This window comes from Ambystoma mexicanum, chromosome 10 (genome assembly GCF_040938575.1).
Source record: "Ambystoma mexicanum isolate Mex_15411 chromosome 10, UKY_AmexF1_1, whole genome shotgun sequence".
Lineage (NCBI taxonomy): Eukaryota > Metazoa > Chordata > Amphibia > Caudata > Ambystomatidae > Ambystoma > Ambystoma mexicanum.
Window position 1 is genome coordinate 1,363,370,749 of NC_090932.1, and position 17,152 is coordinate 1,363,387,900.

The following is a 17,152-nucleotide window of genomic DNA, read 5'->3' on the forward strand; positions in this document are numbered from 1 at the left end:
TTGCCTTGTGGCACCTTGAAACATAATTTGTTGATTAAGCACCTTACAACTATCTAATACATAAAAAAATAAACAAGGACAGGGATTTCCAGGTTACCATTGTGTAGGTAGAGATGAGACCTATCTCATGTCTCAACATCTTTATTGGTATTCCCCTCAGGAGTTTCAGAACCCTCTTCCAGAAAAGGCCCTCCAATATGGCCACACAGTGTGCAGAGCTGCAAAGAAAATGTCAGTGCCATATGTAAAAATAGGACCACCTTCAACCTGTAATAGTTCATCACAGATATCAAGATAAACCGCCCAAATTTTCCCAACAGAATGGAGACCTGGGATGCTAAATATTTTGCGTTCGATCTCAGCTCAGCCACCATTGGAGCACCATTCTGACTATTGTTGAGTAAGATTCCCAGATAGGTAAAGGACTCCACTTTGATTATTGGTTCTTGATTGAGAAATCAGATCCTACATGTAGCCTTTCTACCAACAGATGATTTGGCTACCAGAATCCTAGATTTTGCCACATTAATCCTTAGTTTATTCTTCCCAACGTATGTTTCAAGAGCCCTCAATTTATGCTGTAGACCCAAAGGAGTCTGGTCCAGAAGGACCAGGTTGTCAGCGTACAAGTGGTGGACGACTGCTCCAACATTCAATTTTGGGGGAATGCACTACAATCTCCCACTGTGACGACCAAGTCAAAAATGAATACATTGAAGAGGTTGTGGAATAATAAGGCTACCCTGGATTAATCCATCCTTAATTGATTCTGCCTTTGGGTGGTCTCCACTTTCAAATCATGTGCCTGTCTAGAGTTATTCTTCTTAATCTGCCAATTCACTTCTAAGATGTTGTGAACGCTCCTAGGCTAATACACTATTTCAAATCATGGTACCCATGGCAAAAAAATGCTACACTCAAAAACATAGTCAGTTATAGCGGTTTTACCACCGTGCTTCCAGGTAGGGTGGGCGGGTATATCCTCATCGACTTGACAGATTAACATATGAAACTGTTGTTTGCTCACTTTTTGCAACCACAAAATCCTCCTCATATCGGCTAACTTGGCTATATAGTTGTTCGCTCTCATTAACTCATTGTCGCTTGTCAAACACGCCATATTAAAGTCACCATCAATTAATATTTTTGGTTTAACCAAAGCTACACCACATTCATCCAAAGTGTCAGTAAATGCATCCATATATTCTTGATTAGAGATACCAGTGGGATTCCAACAAACATTGCAGACATCATACCTAATGTCCTCAGCAGGGATCTTAGCCTTTCACCTAATCACCAGTATCTGAATATGCGGATGTGGGTTATAGGGCAAGACTACCTTCTTTTCAATCTCACTCTTCAATGCCATCAACAGACCTGCATGCAGCCATCCCTTTAACCCTACTATAGCGGGGTTAAAATTAATTGAGTAACCATCTAGTACTGGCAGAACTCGTAGCCAGGTTTCCTGGAAACACAATATGGCGTGCAACCCAAGGGAAGTGTCCCTTTTACTGAATAGATGTTTAAAGCCCCCTGTGTTCCATGATACCAGGCTCATTCCCGTTTGCGCAGATGGAGCACTCAGCTACTCTTGTCTTTTATTCAAAATCAAGGCCTCTGCTAGCCATGCCTAGGACCCCTCCCCACGTGGATCTTGGCATTCATCATTAGTACACACCTTTCTTTGTACTCCATCCTGCCCTCCCAATGTTATTGTAAATGGTTATTTTCCCTTATCAGTACCAGGCTTTAGAATATGATTGGAGGGGCCCGAAATTCCTTCAGCTGGTGGTAGAATTGCAAGATCCTGATTGTAATTCTTCTCGTACCATCCCTCCCTCCTGCCTGATGCCCATAGTATGGCGTGTGTCACTTCTCCTAAATCAAAACCCATTTACCTTTTACAGTTTACACTTAGAATTATTTATCTATTTATCTAAGGTGCCACAGGGAAGCCGAGATGTTAATAAACAGGAAGCTGACTGCTGTATTGCATCCACTGTCCCATTGGTTACTATATTTTCCTCATGAGATGACCCGAATATTTCGTCTTCCTATGTTGTTATTGTATTAAATCAACCAGCCGAAGTATACCTTAAATGTACTGATGCTGTAGAGAAGAGTGGTTCAAGCTCAGTAAGCCCTATGAAGGAAACACCATTTGACTCTGAAGCAGACTTACATGCTTGTTCTAATACTCATTCACCCATATGCAATTGACCAGACACCCTAGACACCAAGTAGAGATATTTATCTTACCTGCTGTAAACAGATTACTATGTTGAGTACTGCAATAGATGGTTTAAAAGAATATATAAGTTGATTCATGCAAGTGGTAACCAAAGCCCACAATCCATGATGACCAAGCCCAGTTGTTCATCTGAAGTCTCTAAAGACTGTCAACAAGAGTATGACAACCAGAGAGCCTCTCGGGATAATACCTTCAGACCATGTAAGGTTCCCAAATATGCTTTTAGACCGCAGAATGTTAATTGTACAAATGACCACCCGAATGCAACCTTTAACCAGCTACTCAGGGCAATTCATGATTTTGAAATAGTGCAATCTAAAAAAAAACATTCTTTTTTAACAAGGTTCATCTGCCAATTGAAATAGAAGTAATAATGGCCAATCGATTGTCAAGAAGTTCCCCCCTTCTCACGTGGGTCCGTTCTTTGCTGGAGTCCTTGTTCGCTGCCTTCTTGCCGACGGATCTGGTTTTGAACAAGGCTGCCCGAGTCTCTTCCTACTCCAGAGTGCATTCAGTTTCCGGGACGCGGGTCCAGGAATCCGGGAAACTAGGAAAGGTGCAACTAGCACACAAGTCCAGGAAATAGGAGGAAAGGAACGGGTAGATAGCCAGGTACATGGAACAATACCGCGAGCTACGGGACACACGTCGGATCGCTACTTGAGACGCGCGGAGCCGCGGAAGGTGTGGTCTATTAATAGAATACGTTACGTCCAGCGCGTGGAGCGAGAAAGGGGTTTCACGCTGGACGACCATGTTGAGAGTATTATGGAGTGCAAGGCCCGTTATGACAAGAACCAGGAAGTCCAAAAGAGACGTGTTCTGTAGTTCATGACATTGATGTTGAAAAGAAGGAATGTCTCAGTAGTATGACAATGTAAGCCTGGTTCTCTGTGAAGACCGGCTTGCCAACTCCATCTGCTGAATATAATGCTGGAACGCTCCCTATCATGACTGGGAGTTTCACTATGACAAGAGTACTTAAACTAGGAGAGAGGGTAAGAATAAGGGAAAACTAAGATTCTTTCATTGAAAAAGTTATACACTCCAATTAAAAAAGACCTGTTGATTTATCATTTATGGGGATATTATAGATGACCACAGATTGCAGGATAATCATCCCCAACATTTTGAGCCCAACATTATTCATGTTAAATTAATAGATAATACATAGGTTGAAGGCCCTTTAGCAATAGATCTGAGCTCATTCCCTACAGACAACATGTCATATCTTTGGAACATAATGAAAGCACTATACCGGAATAGGAGCAGTAAGGAAACACTTATCAAAAACTATATAATTCAGTGCTATGATAAAAACCCAAAAACTCAGCTAATAACCACAGAGGTCGTTGAATGATAATATCTAATCCACAATGACTCACCCACATTAGTAGGGTCAACCTCGATGCACCCTATTACCAATATGTGTATTTGTTTTATCACCTTGAATATATTGTGTCAAAATAACTAATTGTCAGATCTAGATTTGCATTCTTTTATAGAAAAATATCAAACACATTGTTTCCAAGAAACCTGGCTACTGACTAGCCCTTATAAACCCCAGTATACTAGCCGTTTATGCCAGCAAATCAGAACAAAAGAGGTAACCAAGTGTGATGTGTTGGTATGTATAGAAATTAAATTTAATGCAAGAAATGATGGATCAGACCAAATCAAATGGCTTGGTGTGTGTAAAGATAAGTCTCCTAACAAGGAATACTATCCTAGTTTCAAATTTGTACTTACCACTATTCAAACTGAAAAGCGATCAATCTGTCTTAGAGGGTTTTGAGGATTTAGTGAGCCAACTCAATAAAAGTAATAGTAACATATCATCTGTTAGTCATTGTAAGGGACTCCAACACACAAACCAAACCGGTCCCTAAGAAAGAAAGTCTCATAAAAGAGGAGGATGTTATTTGGGGAATCCCAGCTTTAGATTGCTAACCTCCTATCAAATGTACACAAAAGATAGGTACAATAATCTATACGTTAGGAGTTTTCTACCGTTATGGCCAATGCAAAGTTGAATGTCTGGTAAAAGAGACCTTGAGAAGAGGTCTACAATATACGTACATATTCTATATTTTATTGAAAGTAAGTAGCTGATAGAATGGGAAGTGCGTTGAAGTGTTCAAGAGAGTAGAGTGTGATCCCAAGCCGATTGCTCAGGGGATTCCCGCTCATCCCATCCTGAGGATAAAAGCTGAGTGACAAACATTATCCTTGCAAACAATAGGAGAAACATTACATCAAATAGTATTGATTACATCAGCGAGGCCCCTTTTATAAATCAGGCAGTTACTCCTATTCTAGAGCAATTGTTGGCTGTAGACAATGGCTTTACGACCTACTGTCACCAAAACTTAGGTGCAGAGTAGAAAGCATGCCAGGTCCCACAATGCTTGATATGATGTTTACCAAAACTAAGAGAGAGCTAACTGTCATATATCCACTTTCCAGGTAGCATACACAAATGTAATTCATCACAAGAACAAGGAAGCAGAACAAGGAAAGTGTGACATTTTGAGCAATATATACAGATCCCACAGTTTCTGGCAGACGATTGCCAGCCTGCTATGGAAGAGCCCAGTATCATCTGTTGGAGGAGAACCCTATATATTTTCAAGGATGTATGGTTTGACCTCTTAAGTAATCTGTTTGAATCCACAGATAACCAATCTACAAAGTGCTGTGATCATTTCTTGGGGGTCGCTAAAACTTTCTGAGGAAGATGTTGGTGAAGCACTTCTGCCAAAGAAATGTCAAAGGCCCAGTTACAGAGAGTCTGCCCATTGACCTATTTAAAATGGAGCCGGAGATATGGGCACCGATCCTTATATGTTTTTTTAACAATTTGAATACAAACGATTATGTCTCACACAGCTGGCAGCAAGCCAAAATAGTACCGATCTAGGAAAAAGGGCTAGGCCAAGATCTGGGCAACTAGTTACCCCTCAGCCTAATTGATTGTCTATCAAAAGCACATGGGAAGACTGCAAACCTCGATCGGCAAACTGGGTAGAGGAAAATCATATAATCCTGCAATTTCAGTCTGGTATTAAAAATGAAATAGGCACTAAAGATTAAGTGTTTTTATTTTCTTTTTGCAAAACTAAGCAAATATGTGGTATTAAAAGAACCTTTGTACCTACTCTTAATCGACTTCAACGTGCATTTGACTCTGTCAATTAGAACAAATTATGGGTACTCTTAATTGCCTTAAATGACCATTTGGACATTTAAAAGCCCATCCAACGTCTTTACAGCAACAGTTTGGCAGCAGTTAGATATGGCCATGGTGTGGGAAAAAAAAGATTTTTCTCCATCGATAGAGGGTTAAAGCAAGTCTCTGTGATTGCCCTCCTACTCTATGGGCCTCATTACGACTTTGGAGGCAGCCATGCCCTTACTAAGGGCATGGCTGCCTCCAAAATCGTGTCTGGGTCCGGGTTCCCTGAATGGGGAAATACTGGGCCATTCCGAGTATGGAGGGCCCGATATTTCCTCCTTCAGGGAACCCGGGCCTGGTCCTTCCCCATTCCCATTCGAGCCCTCATAGGGCTCAATGGGAATGGGGTGGGAGCTAACAACAGGCCCATTAGGAACGGCCCATTGTTAGCTCCCTGGTCCCCTCGTGGGACCCGCTATGGATGTCTGGAAAAAACAGATGTCCAGAGCGGGTCCCGCAAGGGGACCTCGTAATAGTGCGGAGTGGGTTTAACGGCGCCGGCACCATTACCGGCGCTGTTAAACCCATTCCACACATGTTATAATGTGGCCCTATGTAATGTATGTAAGTGATCCCATCCTAAGAATCTTGAATGCTGATGCAGATGCTATGTGCAAAAAGTAGGAATTCTACTATAGACTGACAATTTGGTTGTAATATCTAAATGAAGGATACACTTAAAATAACCATTTGTGATCGCCTTAGACTTTTGAATTGAGAGGAAACTCAAATTTAACTGCACATGTCTACGGTAATGGTATGACACCTCAAGCACAATCTTAGGGCAAACAACCAAATTTATGGGGAGCTTTTCTGCAAAAATCTAGGGATTCAGTTAAAAATAATACAAAATGGTCATCGCAAATCACCAAGGCCAAACTCACCTTAAAGAAGGCATGATCGTGCCCTGTTCTCTCTAGAAAAATCAATGTGGGAATAGACTACCCTTTCCAATTTTTTTGGTCTATAAATTCAAAGCAACATCTGCTGCAGAGCTTGGCAGTGAAATATGGGGCACAGAAGGAGGAAAAACCCTGCCAATAGTTGAAAACAGATTTCTTAATCATTTACTGAACATGCCTAAAAGTACAGCAAAAACCTCTCAACTCATAGAAGCCGGTGTACAATGTATTAATTTCACAGCTCGATGCAAACCTTTATATATTGGTCATGTATGCAGACATATGAACCTGAAACAACAAAAACAAATATTGTGGGACATCATAGAATCTCAAGAAGGTAAACCATGGAAATCATTAAAATATTCTGAGCAAATTAGGATTTGCGTATCTCCTCAGAAAGGATATAAAAATAACAAATGTGATAGCTAGTGATACTAAAGCTACATTTGATACTCTGTGGATGGAGACTTCCATGTTTCGATTCTTCCACTCAATCAAGATTTCCCACTTACATCATTTTTAATGGAGACCATCTACCAGAAATGTGTCTTTATAAAATGTACCTAATGTATGAGCAAGGACTTCTTGTAAATATCTAGCTAAATGCTAGATATTTAGGCCGACTATTAGAGCAAATGGCCTTTTATAAGTCACATTTGTTTTCCCTTTTTGCCAACCCGAGGTTGAATCGATTATACATGTTCTCTTAATTTATTGAAAGTATAATAATTTAAGGACACAATGACTACTACCAATTTTCTTTATGTCCCTGCCCAGCCACCTGATGGATGTGTATCTTCTGTCTAAACTGATGCATCAAAAAGATACAGTATTTGCGGTATCCAGCTTAGGCCAAGAGCCTACAGGGTCAGATACAAATTAGAGTATAAGTCAACTGAACAGTAACATGTTTATTTTCACGAAATTTAAATTATAATGAACTCCAATTTGTTAGTATTCCTACATTGTGATGCATGTGGTCATATCTATTTTGTTTACACAGGAAACCTCTGTATAGTAATCTTAACTATTATTCTAACTACTGTGAAGAGCCAGGAATGAGACGCAGACTCAGAGGACTCACAGTGGTTGCTATAAACCTTTATTTAAATAATAAAAGGGTTGGAAAATGCTTTGCTGTCGCTATTCTATTAGGTGTTTCCTTACCCCAACCAAAACTAAGAGTATATCGGAAGTGAAGATATCCAAAGCAAGACATCCTGTGTCCGAAATCCTATCCTAGCCCTCACATTCTAAAAACAACTGTAAAGTGCTAAGGATATTTTATTGGCCTTGAAGTGCACACATTTTCTAGTACAAATGAAAAGTGTAAAATTCAAAATGGATAATGTTCACAGTTCCAGGGAACAACTCCCTTTCCCAGGTTTCTTCACAGGAAAACAAAACTTCAAAGAACCAACTTCTTAGTAGCTCAAAGGTATAACTTCCTCCTCTTAGTATCACAATTCACTCCAGGAGAAATGACCACCTTCCCAGGCGAACCTAATTTAGGTGTGGGTCCCCAACTCGCAGAACACCTGGTATACTCCCCTGCCAGGTTCTTTTCCGCATTCAATGTAATTGAAAGTTCTAAGGGCATGGGTCTTCCTTAGAATTCAAACACACTTGGTTTTGGCTGGTATAGTCTCCTACCAGGATTTTTTCGTTATGTAGCTCACTCTACAAACTTGACTTTGGCTGGCAAACACTCCTGCCAGGACTTTCTCTATGCAGTTTCCTTTACAGATTTGAATTTGCCTGGCATGCTCTCCTGCTAGGACTTCCTCTCTTTCATTCTTTCTTTAAACCTTGAAAAGACATTTGTCCAGTATTTCTTTATGTACTTTGATTTTGTAATGTTCAGTTCACAATTTACTTGACTTTCTTCCACCTGGTCGGTGAGGAGGCATACATCCTTAAACAACTGGGTGTCCTATCTGCTTTCCCTGGGCTTACCAGGTGATCTTAGTATCTCTTTGTCTGCATCTTCTTCAGACTGCAGGCTCGATGAGCATCCTGCCCATCACTTCACCCGTGGATCATCATTTTCTGCTCTGGGCGGTTCTCACGGTCTCGGGCTGGCAAGCAACGAGTTTCCATGTTTGCACTGGTTGGAGAGGTATTCTGTCAGCTTTTTCGGTTTTCACTTCACCCATTGTCATTTCACAGCTCTGTCTGCTGCTGGCAACAAAGTGGAATGCCTCCTCGGTCCTGGTCACTGTTCACACTGTGTACATCAGTCAATGTTTAGCTCCTAGAGGATACCTCTGCATTTGCGCCAACTGCATTTCTTTGCAGCCTCCCTCTCAGCTTTTTCTCTTTCTCTCCCAGAGGCTTCACCTTCGACTTCTGTGATGTTTCCTTTTCTTCCTTCATTTAGGCTTCTCACACTCTTTCTCCCTAACTCATTTCCTTCCAAACGCTGGAAATTTATTGACCTTCCCCCAAACCTAGCAACTTTCTGCATAGGGGCATCAGTCGCCTTCCGATTCAAAGCTCCCCCTTCAATCATTACACCAATATTCATACATAATACTTCAATGACATCTGGACACCATTAAAAAAACTTTAAACTGAAGTTCTTTAGGTGGTTATTGAAAATGTATGTTAGGCAAACTTCATACAAACAATCGGTCTTTGTGATTACAGTTCTGCACTATTATGTGGTTGTCTCGATCTGGCTGGGAACTTTGCTTCAATAAAGTTGACTGCTTCATTCGGCAACTTGAAGATGTGTTTTCTAATTCTGGGATTCAAACTGCAATTTGAATGGAAGCATGTTTGATTGATGTTTCCTTTGCCCGTTTTTGGCTCCTTAAAAGATTTGTGATATTGTAGATTTATGAACAATTATGGGTACAGGTATTTCAGGTTGGATTCATGTTTGATTACTCCTTTGTCTCTCGCTGCAGGAAGTAGATTATCTCCATCACTATAATTAAGTAATCATGCTATTGTCAGCCTTGGTGCTGCCACCAGTTTTATCTGCATCGCTGCAGACCTGTGGGCTTGCTCCACTGTCAATTATATGGGGAGACCTTTGGATTTTCAAGTATTTTAAGCAGCATGTTTTCAACAATGTTTCATGGTTCCCACAACAGCTTTGTAAAGGAGCCTAACAATTCCTTTTGCCTATTGAGACTACTTTAGTGGGGGTAGCACTTTTGCTTCTCATCTTGTTCACATCGTCCTCTGTAATAGAAATATTTCCAGTTTTGTTTATAGCATGGTAATATTCCAGTTATATTATCTAGTTTGGCACTAATCAATGAAAAACCCTCATGCATATTAGTGAAGATCATCTCGAGGTTGGTTGTTTCAGACGTTGTTGTTCTTTCTTCCTCGTACACCATATTCATGTTCCTAGCTGGATTGTTCTGCACAATATTGATGAATGCCTCAATATTCAATTTTTTGTTGGCACACTTTTTCAATGTTAAATTCTCTTGTTGATCTCTCCTCTTTTTGTTTGACACACGTGAATTTGTATATTGCCCAGCAACTCTGTTGGGATCTTAAATAGCTGGTGCCTATTCAAGAAAGGTGTGAGCCCAGGTCGCTATTTATGATATGCAATGGTATATAACCCTGTTGTAAGTTTCACCACTGAAGATGACCACTACGTGGGTTCTCCAGTGAGCACAATGACCTCAGGGACCCCTTGGTATCTTGCTTGGCAGCTGTGGTTGATGATCAATGAGGGTCTTAAGGCATGGTGCTCATGCCTCACTAATGCTATCTCAGTTTCTCCCCATGCGTACTAAGTTGTCTAGTCACGGCCCCACACCCTGTTCCGCATATGCTGCCCCACAAGTCATTAGAACTCTGTGGATCAGTCACCAGTCTATAGTGGTGGCAAACACTGGCCTTCTCCTTGCTAGTTGGAGGGCCCCAGGACTGGTGCAATACGTGGAGCAATGTCTGCCTGAACAGGGCTATACACAAACCCCCATTTCAGTATCCACGCTGTGGCTACATTATCCTGTTTCTCTGTAAGGCTCATCTGAGTGCCACCACCAGAGTAAGACAGTGTCAAACGCGGTCACTCCACAGCAGACAGCGTTGCATTGTTTGTCCCAGACTCAAAAGACAAAGCAGCGATCGGGCACACCAAGTCTATATATAGTGTATCACTCTCTGGTCATCCAGAACTGAAATCAAAGCTTTGCCTAAACTGTAGATCATGTGCTGGGTTATCAGCATAAGTGCATCTCACAGCAGAGTGAGCCAGCGGTTGTGGATCCTCACATAAATACAGTCATCTTGTTTGCTGCTCAAAAGCGAATCTGGAGCAAGATTTTATCTTTGTCGATGTAGGGGAGCATGGAGTGAAGCTTGAATTTGCTTTTCGTGATAGTTGAGGGAGCAGGAGAAAAGGAGATGTTGAAGTGAATAAAAGATTATTCAGAGACAGAATGGTTAATTGTGCAGGAAGAAGAGACCAGGGTGGAAGATATGAATATGAGAGGGATATCATTTGGGAGAATGTTGAGTAAGAAGTAAAAATTATGGAAGAGGTTGGGGTGCCTGGTAGGTGGTAGATCAGCAGAGTAGTAAGAGGTGTGGGAACACAGAGTTGAACCTAGGTATGCTAAAAAGAAAGGGGCAGTGAAAGCATTGCAGGGAAGGGGTGCCACTGTTTTTTCCTGGCTAATCATGAGACCAACACACCCTTATTTTTTGTGCGACAAGGGGGTGAGAGAAATAGGAAAAGCCAGTGTGAAATGCACTAAAAATAACAGTCTTCAGAGTGGAAATACAAGTTTCAGTCATAGAAATCACTGAGGTTTTGGAGTAATGGGAAATTAAATTATTAGTGAGAAAGGATTTTTTTGCAGTGAGTTTTGGCATTTCAGAGACCAAGTGTAAAGTCATTGCGGGAAAGATGAGATATTGGCTGGAGCAGAATGAGGAATGAGGCAATTCAGTGGGTTGAGGAAAGGAATGGCTTGGAAATAATGTTTAGGTAGAGTGAAGAATGGGAATGTGCAGACAGAGGAAGGGCAGGTGGGGGAGCTGAGGGAAGAGAAGGGGCAGTAGAGGCAATTGGGAAGAGAGAGAGAGGTAAACAACAGTAATGAGGATTAGACTTAGTGGAAGCATTAGAGGCATGGGGCAGTTGAAGTTGCAGTGGAGCACAGGGTCCTGTAGGATATCTTGTCTTATTGGGGTACATTTGGGGTTTGGTGGTATTTTCTTACCGTCAAAATATAAGTGGTAGTTTGGTGGTAAATTAGCCTTGCATTAAGATTGGTTTTGGCCTCATATTATTTTAGTGACCATACCGTATTGTATTATATTGGGGAATCTAGTGATATATTGTTTGCGGTATTTAGTGGTGAGCATAGTTTTCTACCCTATATTATAACCCCATCATAAAACAAAACCTTCCTTTCTATTAGAGTACCTCTATAGATAGCCCTGGACCTATGCACATGATAGAAACCCAACAATGTTATATAGAGCACCACCTATAGGTTATGGCCGGTATCACTGGTTTATTTACATCCAACAATCCATGTGCCCTTGGTATCACTGGTTTATCTACATCCAGCGATCTATATATTATATCAGATTCCTTCCAAACAACATGCCAGGAAGGCACGCACACACACCAACCTGCTTTATCACTGAATATTATCATCTTATTCTGGGTTGTTATTTTTACATGCAGGGGCAAATTGACAAATGCACTACAGAAGAGAAATGGACCTCCCCTGTATTGTATACTTTATAGGTATATGAATAAGTTTGGAGGTGCAAAGATGACACTAAACCATTTGTTTTAATATTTTCTCATTATATTATATACAAATACAATTCACAATTATTAGTTCTTACCATTAAAAACATTGCATCATCATCTGGAAAACAAAAGAACCACGCAAGCCTTTTAAAAAATGAGGTAATTCTTCCACATTCTGAACATGACGAGATTAAATGCAGGGTATTTCCTATCCTGTCTACACTGTACTACAATTCAGTCATCCATGTGACCGTACACAGTGACCTCACTTATACTTATATCCTTACCAAAAGTGTTTCTTTGAAGTGCCCCCACATGACATTGTTTCACTCGCCTCGCAAAGACAGGCCCAGTCAGCACAAATCTTTTGCGTCTGGGAAGCACGGTGAGAAACTCTCAAGCCAGTGCTCTGTGACACCTTGAACTTCTGTCTTCACAGCCCAGTCAACACAAACTAACTCTCTCTGTCAGTTTTGCCATTAGCAGAACTCGGAACCTTCCTACTTTGTCTATGTGGTATGTCTGCAGACACTTTCCTCCAATCAGGATAAAAGCATGTTTTCATCATCACCCTTCACTTTTATACAATGGAATCCTTGCTCACTGAGCAACTATTTCAATTTGATACTTTCTGCTTTCTGCAACCCAACACAGAAAGAGAGAGAAGAAAAACAAATGCCAGTGTACATTTAAAAACGAATTCTAACAGTGCTACCAAAATATGTATTTTCACCTCATTTTGTACATGAGACTACATTATAATGTTAGGGAGTTAGAATTAGTGTTTAGTAAATGTTAACTAAGTTAATCAGGCATATGGTTAATGTAGTCTCATATATAAGGCATCACAGAACAATTGGTGCACTTTATTCTCTGCAGTTTTACATTGGGCTTTTGCTGTGTCATGAATTCTGTACCTTGCATGCCACCAACAACATATTCACATGTTATACTGGCAACATAAAAAAATATATGTGCCATATTACTGCTGGCAACAAAAGAAGTACCACACATTTAGTAAAATGCTATATATTCTTATAAAGCACTATATATATTATTACATATTCCCTCCTTTTCCGACAATTATGGCTACTAAAATCCACAATTGGAGGAAACCCAAATTGTACTTCTTTTTCTTTTTCCATTATATGAATCACGGTTGAAATAATAGTAACTTAATACAATTAACATTGACATATTTCATAAGAAACGACTGTTTGATCATAATAACAGAAAAAACATATCCCAAATGGGTCAATGAGTCCTCATACACATGTGCATATGTATGTATAACTTTTTTTTTAACGTAGTGTCCATGTGTATCCAAATGTCTTCGTTCAATTGTGAAAATAATATTTTAAATTACAATAACCAAATAATAAACTAAAATAAATAAATAAAACAAATAACTAACATAACTAATTAAAATTATTAAAAAAAACAATAAAGTTGTGGGACTCCATCGCCCATACTTCTAGTCATTTAAGATAATCTTCTTCATCCACATGGCCTTAAGTTTAAATTGCCATTGTTCCATTAATGATGTCCGCTATCTTTATGATCGCACCTCAAAGATGTCCTGATCATCAATTCTTCATCCTTTGGTTCATTCAATGAAACTCTTTCACCCTGGCGGTCTTGGATTCTTTTCCAATTAAGTCATTTCTTAGGGCGTCCCAGTTATTTTGTCTTCACCTCCATTTTTCGGTCCGGAGGCATTACTTGAGCTTCATCCCGTGGACTCCAGGACGCCATCATCATTCGTGTCCTCCGGTCCTCCGACCTCCAACCCAAAATTATATTAATCGTTCTAAATCAAATAGAAAAGAGTCAGATTAAGTACATAGCACAATACCACTTTCACCTTTTCTATCATAAAAAAAAAATCCAAAACATTCTGCTTTCTTCTGCTGAAACTAAGCACATGTTAGAGAAAAAAACAAATATATACACAAAACACTATTATACATTAAAATATATTTCAACATGTTGCCATAATAATTCAATCTGTTTCAGCACCTTTTAACAATGTTTACCATCTATGGTAAACATGTACCTTTATCTCTCTAATAATGATCATAATTATTTACTTTTTATGATATGGGATACTTTGAACACAGCCACCATGCCTTCCCTTCCATGTCTTCAGGGTACTTAAGCTGTTTCTACTTGCTCAAGTCTCCTGACTTCATGTTTCGGATGACAGGGCTTAATTTGATAAGCATGACCACATTGTTATGTTACCGTTTCACCCTGTCTTCAATATTTTGTAGACCACTGGAGACACCTTATCTACAATTTGAAAAGGCCCCTGCCAGGCCGCCAGAAATTTACAATTTTTATGTTTACCTTTTCCAAAATGAAATTTATATACCTGATCCCCTACATTATACTCTTTCACGGATGTCTATCTATCATAATATGATTTTGCACTGTCCGCACCTCTTTCCAAATTTAGCTGTACAAACACAAATTCATGTTATAAATGCTTCCTCAGTTCTTCTACATATTCGTGAACTGTAGATGCACTTACAAGTGTTTGTTAATGTGTCCTGTAGAATAAATGTTGTGGCAGTACCATTTTCCTTCTTGTTAACACCTCATGAGGGCTGATACCTCTGGCTTTGGCAGGAGTCGATCTGATTGTCATCAAAACCAGGGGCAATTGTAAATCCCAGCTGGAACCTGCCTCTGCTACAAATGTCTTTAATATCTCCACAACAGACCTGTTGCAACGTCCAATATTCCCAGAAGAGGCGGGTCTCTATGCAATATGCAGTTTTCTTTTCACTCCCAGTATCTGCCACACATTACTCATTAAAGTGCTTGTAAAATGACTTCCTCTGTCTGATTCTATTCTTTGTGGTAACCCAAATCTTGAAAATATATGATTCACCAGTAATGTAGCGGTTTGCGCACTACAATCTGGTGTAGGAATACTGTTGGGTGTCCTGACCTACGTTTGAGCTATCATGCTGCAACATTTGGTGCTGTGGGCTTAGAAAATCCAAGATGGCCAAAAAGCCCACATGTGCGCCAGAATCCAGGAGAACCACGCAGTTTGTGCGTACATCAAAATGGCTGCCTAACTTGCCACCCACCAGTGCGAGCATGATGGGCCAGGGTGTCATGAGTGGAATGGGTGCCAAAGGTAAAACAGCAGCGCCTGTTAGCTCAAAAACGCTTTAAAATTACCTTTGGTTTCTCTGAATGCCAGCTCAAAATGCCTATTTTCAAACATTGCAACACATCCAAAAATCTCACTGAACACCAGCGGACATCTGGCAGAATGAAGTATGTGTGCATACAAAATCTGGGAAGATGAAGAGCCCAAAACAATGTTCATAACAAAACTGGCTGAGCTATGCATGTCAGCAACCTAACTGAAACTGGATTAAAACCACCAAAATCGAAATGTTTAAATTAACTGAGTGACCTACTTTTGAGTGTCACATAGTTTGTAACTGTTAAAATGTCATAGTTTTGAACTTAGAATCCGCATTCTAGCTGCATATGTAAAAATTGTATTGACTTAAACTGGGAACCCAAAATGACATGTAGCTAAAAACTGGCTTAAAGAGATTCCAATCCTGCCTGACATCTACCCCCACAGGAATTGAAATTTGATCAGCAGGTTCCCAGGCCTGGCTGCATTCTGTTGCCTCTGCCAAAAGGAGTTGTCACCTCTCTAATTAGATTAGGGGTGGAGCAGCTGGGGACTACAGGGAGGTGAACAAAGGCCTGTCCTGGACTCAGGCAAATGTTATATTGGGGGCGTCGTAAAAGTGGCTTCCTCTTGGGAGAAGTGGGAGGAGAAGTGCCTCTGGGAGCCACCCGAGCTGGAGGTGGGGACAGGCAGAAGCTTCCCCATGTGCTTTGGAACCTAAACCACACCCATCTGGGCCACAGCATAATTTTAAAAAGATAGATAACTCAAAGTGCGGACTTGTCAGAATTATATAAGTAATATCATTATTTTTGTGATTTTCCTGTGAACATTTTGAGATGCGTTAGGACTCTGTGGTGTATTCTGGGGGGTTGCTAGCGGAAATTAGGGTCTCACTCCAAATGTCTGCATGTTAAAAATCTGACACTTCATCAATTAATGTCCATACTCCTTGCGCACATGTGTGTAAATTTGGGTAAATGTCTGATATTGCAAAACCAGTTAAAAAGCGCAAAAAGGTCCCATTTCTTTACCCAAGCTCCTAGAAATGCCAGGGTCGGAACAGTGCCTCCCATCAGTAATGCATGATGTGTGTATGCAATGACAAACAATTGTATATCTGGGAAGGATGTATTTGAATCAAATATAGATTTGTGGGCAAACTGACCAGGGGCGGATCCTCTGACCCATAAAACCTACAGCATCACTCTGACTCACATTTCCGTCCCCCAATCATGGGAGAGGGGAAATTGGGCCAATGACAAGTAGAGAGGGGCAGGCTTAGCTAGGACCAGGCACACACCCATTTTCAAAACACATAAAAAGAGACTGCTGCGACAGGTAGAGAGATTCAAATCCAGTTGCTGCGGAGCGTTTTGCCGGACCGCACAACATCCATATTACCAGTTCCAGACTGACTCCAGCTACATACTCCAGAACCTAGAACTTATACTTTAGAACCTAAATCAGAGGCCTAAAACCACAAGCAGAGTTCACTGCAGCAGGCCTCAAATCACTGCAAGCTACTCACAGCCAGGTGAGCTGCTTGAATCCCTTGCCAAGAACTTTTGCCAGGACCAGTGCAGAGATCCAGGAGCCGTGCAGAGACCGCTGTATCCGGACAGACCAGACCAGTGCCAGACCCGACCAGACCAGACCGTGCAGAACCGCAGACCCAGAGACAGATCGCTGTGAAGTGCCGCTAGCCTGATTGATCAGATCCGTGACGAGACCCAGTCCTTCCAAATATATTGTGAGTACAGCTAGGACGGGGCAAAACCAAATCTCTTAGTTTAAAGTAATATAATTCAATCTATTTAACCTAAGTAGAACTGCCTCCTAACTGTCA